General features: G+C 36.0%; 1 long non-coding RNA gene across 1 annotated transcript; it reads right to left on the bottom strand.

The window, feature by feature from the left end:
- Positions 1-3,640: 3,640 nt before the first annotated feature.
- LOC137012987 (uncharacterized) lies at positions 3,641-6,078 on the bottom strand. The gene is made up of 5 exons (XR_010893642.1): positions 5,924-6,078; positions 5,133-5,291; positions 4,932-4,983; positions 4,788-4,825; positions 3,641-3,924 (listed from the first exon to the last, which is right to left on the bottom strand). It is a non-coding gene; the product is annotated as an uncharacterized lncRNA (long non-coding RNA).
- Between the last annotated feature and the right edge of the window lie 8 nt (positions 6,079-6,086).

Here is a 6,086-nt window from a genome sequence, read left to right as displayed (position 1 = left end):
AAGGAAGTCTTTGTCTTTGGTTGTGTTTATCAACACATATTTAACATTGTTCAAATGGGTGTGAGTCTGTGTGTGTGTGTGTGTGCAATCATCTCAACACTTTCAGCTAACTTCAGCTGCCTGCATTAGATTACAGTTAGATTGTGGATCTTTTGGCCTTAGTACTTCATGTGGGACTGAGACACATGTCTGTGTCCACAAGAAATGTGAGAGAAACCCACCTGGACAGGGTTGAAAAGGGTAGGAAAAATGGATAAACATAGCACAAGATAATGACAATGCTGTTATGAAGGAACGAAAACAAACAGCACCAATATTCTAAAAAACAAAAGGATGAAATAAATGAATGCTCAAGGTTAAATAAAAGCAAAACTCTATTGTTTTAAAAGCATATTATGCATTAGCGTGAAACTAATCAACTCATTTCATGAGTTTCACTACAGCAAAGGAAGTGCATTACTTAGAGCAAACTGCACCCATAGGAAACACTACAGTAACACTTGAAGTTCATTCTTTTAGAAAAGTAGTTCCGACTCATATGGACCATCTCATATCAATCCATTTAGTACATGCAACCTGGCATCAATCTGCAAAATGTCAAAGAATTTGATTGGACAAATGACATCCAGTTCCACCTCTCTGGATCTAATGGGTGGAGGGATTGAGTTATGAGTAGGGTTAGGGTGTGGTTTGACCTTCTAGTTCCAACCATTATGCTCAAATTACATCCAGAGAGGGGGAGCTGGACTTCACGCTCCACCCATGGCTCTGCAGTGAGCAGCCTCTCCTCTGGCTTGCTCAGTGACCATAACTGAGGTAAAACTCAAACAGGTAGGTTTATTTGAAGATATGGCAGGAACACAATATATACATGTAAGAGATGAGATCGTTAGCAGATGATGCTGGTATTGCTGACTTTGCGTCTTTGTACAGTTGTAGCTAACAAGGCAGGAACATAAAGTAGGTAAGTAACAAGGTAGAAGTAGTCTGTAGCGTCACATGAGCACTGTGTTCCATACGGAAGGGCTCATCCCTATGCCCTAATCCCTTCAAAGGGTTTACCCTCTGGAGTGAGAGCTTCGAAGGGATGAAGGGTGTAGGGGTTAAAGGTGCCCTCGAATGAAAAATTTTATTTATCTTGGCATAGTCAAATAACAAGAGTTCAGTACATGGAAATGACATACAGTGAGTTTCAAACTCCATTGTTTCCTCCTTCTTATATAAATCTCATTTGTTTAAAAGACCTCCGAAGAACAGGCGAATCTCAACATAACACCGACTGTTACGTAACAGTCGGGATCATTAATATGTACGCCCCCAATATTTGCATATGCCAGCCCATGTTCCCAAAATGATGAAAGGCATTAGACAAGGGCAGACAGTATTAACGTCTGGATCTGCACAGGTGAATCAACAGACTAGGTAAGCAAGCAAGAACAATAGCGAAAAATGGCAGATAGAGCAATAATAACTGACATGATCCATGATATTTTTAGTGATATTTGTAAATTGTCTTTCTAAATGTTTTGTTAGCATGTTGCTAATGTACTATTAAATGTGGTTAAAGTTACCATCGTTTCTTACTGTATTCACGGAGACAAGAGCCGTCGCTATTTTCATTTTTAAACACTTGCAGTCTGTATAATTCAAAAACACAACTTCATTCTTTATAAATCTCTCCAACAGTGTAGCATTAGCCGATAGCCACGGAGCACAGCCTCAAATCCATTCAGAATCAGTGTAAACAATATAACAGTATACAATACTCACATAATCCGACGCATGCATGCCGCATGCATGACGAACACTTTGTAAAGATCCATTTGAGGGTTATATTAGCTGTGTAAACTTTGTTTGCACTGTTCAAGGCAAGTGCGAGCTCCGTGGGCGTGGAGCAGGAGAATTAAAGGGCCAGTAGCCCTGAATCGGCTCATTTATAATGATGCCCCAAAATAGGCAGTTAAAAAAAAGAATTAAAAAAAATGTATGGGGTATTTTGAGCTGAAACTTCACAGACACATTCAGGGGACACCTAAGACTTATATTACATCTTTTTAAAAAAAGTTCTAGGGCACCTTTAAAAAAACCCTCTTCTTTTGGAATGCACTTCTGCATCATCTTAACGAGACAATCAAGGAAGCGCCTTTATCGCACATTTTGTTAACCCCCCAAAAACACGTATTTTGTTTAACGTTAGATTATTTATTTATTTACGTTAAATATAATGTATGTTGTGTCTATGTATTTGAAACATTTGAATGGAAGGGTAGCTGCTAAGTATTTTTGTTGAAGAACAATATCATTTTGACCATAATTATGTACCAAATAAATATTATAGTAGTATAGAAAAATACTATACAAACTCCGAGCCCCCTGTACCCATTCTGTGACGTCAAACAACTTCCCTGTGCAAAGGATCATGGGGGCCCAAAGTGTCCTCTCATTCCGAAGGGCCCTTTGAAGTGGCCATTTTTCAGCACTTCGGTTTGGAACGACCTTTCAACATGGCGGCCATGATTATTTTCATTCCAAAGTGCCCTTCAGAGGGCGATATATCATGTTTGGAATGCACCCTATATACTTCTGGTGATGAGGACTAGATGAGTTCCAGGTGTGCGTGGTTTGGTGCCAGAGAGGATGATGGGAAATGTAGTCTGTGACATTAACGCAAACAGTAAGTGTTTTATCCTCCCTTTTAAAAGTTGATAAGCCAATTTATTTTGCTATCCTAGCTGTTCATGATATGGTAGTTGTATTTTCCTAGCCAACAAAAAAAAATGTTGCAGAAACATTTTGCTAACGTTCCCATTAAGTTATAAAAACATAATTTCTGAATGATCTCTGAACATTCCAGATGTCCATGCGTATGTTAAAGGTGCAATGTGTACATTTTAGCGGCATCTAGTGATAAGGTTGCGAACTGCAACCAACAGTGCTCGCCCCTCCCTTTTGAAGCAAAATAGAGAAGCTACGGTGGCTGTCTGGCCGACACAAATCAAAGATGTCGTCGTCTGAGACAGCGAGATAGGACTAACTGCAGAACCACAGAACCATACGTCATGACAGTCTGAGGACGACAGTGCCAGACTAACAGCCTGAGGGCGGAAGTGGGCGGAGCCAATTTATCTCCGTAGGCATCGCTCCATTTGGAGCATTTTAAAGTTTAAAACCATGTTAATGTGAAATATTGTATTAAAACGATCTAACTGAAATTATAGATATAGATTCACATTGTGTTAATAGCTTAATCATATACACAATCACGTTAAGATATATATATATAGCCTATGTGTGTATTAAAATCCCCTTGTAACCTTTTAATATTTTAAAAGTTCATAAATTTGTTTTATGTCTTAAATGATTAACTGAATATAAATTGAACACAACAAAGCTTAAACACTAAAATCGATAAACATTTATTAATTTGTCATAAAATAAAATAAAAAGCATTTCAGAATGAATCATTGTTTTTCATAATATATAATACGCATTACACGGTTGTACACTAGAATGCATGAATTAAACACATTCAGATCCATCAAACCCAAAAACAAAAGATATTTATTTAATTTTAATAAAATGTACTAAAATGTAAGAGCAAAAGCATTATATAGCCACTAGCTGTGCTTTGCTCTAAAAAATACAAAATCAAACTAAATTGAGTGTAGATTGAACAGCAGGTACATGATGACAAATTAAATCTAAAAAAATAAACTTTTTTTGTAAAATGTCCATATCATCCTTAATTTGAAAGCAAAACACTAAAGGCTCTTTGGCCAGTTGTCTGTCATCATCTGTTTCAGCCTGTGAAAGTTCTTGTTCCTGGTCTTTTTCTTTCAATATCAGAAAGCACAGCTCTTCCACTAAACCCGTAAAGACCTTTGATTGTTGTGCAGCGCAGAAGTCTTCTGTGATCCGTGGTTCCTTCATGAGAGAAGGGTATAAACAAATGGGATGAGATGTTAAAAGTGTATTTAACAACACTTTGTGTTGTAGTCAGGATGCAGCACAGCATGTATAATAAAGTTTTGACATTCTGTTTTTCTCATGTTTATATATTGAAGACTTAAATCATACTCTGTCACCAATGAAATTAATCAGTTATGTTCAGTATAATTTTTTTTTTTTTTTTTTTTAAAAGGCAAGCAATTCACATGGCTTTTCACGCTACATTTAACCCCGGGTTATCGTCGTCCTAAACACCACTTTTAACCGTGGGTAAAGTAACGCTCCACATATTGCTTGTATATTTACATGCTTTTGACAGTCACAGAAACACTGTGCATTGTATATAAATAGAAAATTCAGCATTGGAAAGAAAAAAAAAAAAAAAATGCTGACAGAAAATGCAACAATTGCAGAGCAGAAAATACTGTTTAATTCTTTTATAGTCTGAAATGTTCATTCAGGATAAACTTGATCTATATGTAATGAGGAAGTTGACTATATGTAATGAGGATGTGCAATGCCTAAGCATTTATGAAAACATATTGTGTGCTTTGTTCATCCAATCAGTGACACTGACACTGCAAATAAGGATGTTAACCAGGGTTTAGTAATGTACAGTGCATATGAATACTCAGGATTAATTGTTAACCTCAGGTAAATGATGATCAGTGTGAAACGTGAATCAAGATAACCCAGGATTCTGTTTACCTGGGGTTAACAATCACCCAGGGTTAACTATTTAAAGTATGAAAAGCCCTCATATATGTTTTTCATTCTAATGAAAAGAGAAGTTCATACATTTTTAAAAACTTTTAACTTTTCCTTTTTTTTTTGCTTACCATTAACATGAAGATCCCACACAGCCGGTCAACTGTTTCTAAAACAATAGAATATTATTAAGTTATTCCTGAAAAGATGTGACAGATATAACACACCATCTGTATAAGTAGCTTATGTGTTTATGAAAGTCTTATAAAACTAACCTTGTTTTTGATCAGCTTCTCTTGTTCTGGGGTGATTCTGCTTGTCAATTTACTGCATTGCAAAATCAAAGAAAAACTTAGATATATAACCATAAAAATTGCATAAAAGAAACAAGTTTCATTCTTCTAAAGTCAAAATTACTACTTACTTCATTGCAAAAACAACATTTTAAATTCAGAATACAAAAGAAACGTTCATACCTCCATGAACGACAGTTTTTTTTAAGTGAATTTGAAGCTGTGCATTCAACCTGTGCCGTCTGGTCGGTTTAAGAGCACTGGGCAGTGGAAGTTGTTGCAGCACGTTTTGCATCGCTGTAAATGAAGTAAAGCGGAGCATCTCCCGATACTAATATGCCTCTAAAATCCACAAAAACACTGATCAGTATTGTAAAATGTAACCAATTAAATAAAATACAGTACCAACAACAAGTAAAATAACAAACCATGAATATGTAAACACCCAGGTGAAAAAATACTATAGTAAATACTATAGTGTTTTTGAACCATACTGTATTTACAACACTAATGAATGCTACATAATACTATAATATTAACTATAGTGAACTGATAAACTAGTATAAATAGTATACTTTAGTTTTTACTACAGTAAACTGTAGTGTATATTGTAGTATAATATACCCTAAAATTGTAGAAAACTTAGTACAATATTGGGTAAAGTAATTTGTTTATATTATTATAGCTGCCATATTATCACAGCAACTATAGAATTACCACAATAAATTAATTCAAGTATTTATAGTACTATAGTATGGTTCAAAAACACTATAGTATTTACTATAAATGACTATAGTATTTATTCACCTGGGCGCAAGCAACGTGAGACGATTTGTAAAATATCAAAAGACGTGATAAAGTGACTTTGAAGCCCATTTACAAAATATCTGAGTCATGTTAAGTGTTAACGATCGAATAAATACACAACACATAAACGTGATCGATTAAAAGCACAACACAAAGAAACTTTTTACCGTGTTCGCTTCTTCCGCCATGATTGTTTGCTTGTTTGTCGTCAACTCCGCCCACATCCAACGTGAGACTATTACTCCGCCCACTTCCGCCCTCAGGCTGTTAGTCTGGCGCTGTCGTCCTCAGACTGTCATGACGTATGGTTCTGCGGTTCTGCAGTTGGTT

This window comes from Chanodichthys erythropterus, chromosome 22, assembly GCF_024489055.1.
Source record: "Chanodichthys erythropterus isolate Z2021 chromosome 22, ASM2448905v1, whole genome shotgun sequence".
Lineage (NCBI taxonomy): Eukaryota > Metazoa > Chordata > Actinopteri > Cypriniformes > Xenocyprididae > Chanodichthys > Chanodichthys erythropterus.
The sequence above is the reverse complement of the archived record's forward strand: the minus strand, read 5'-3'. Positions and strand labels throughout refer to the sequence as shown.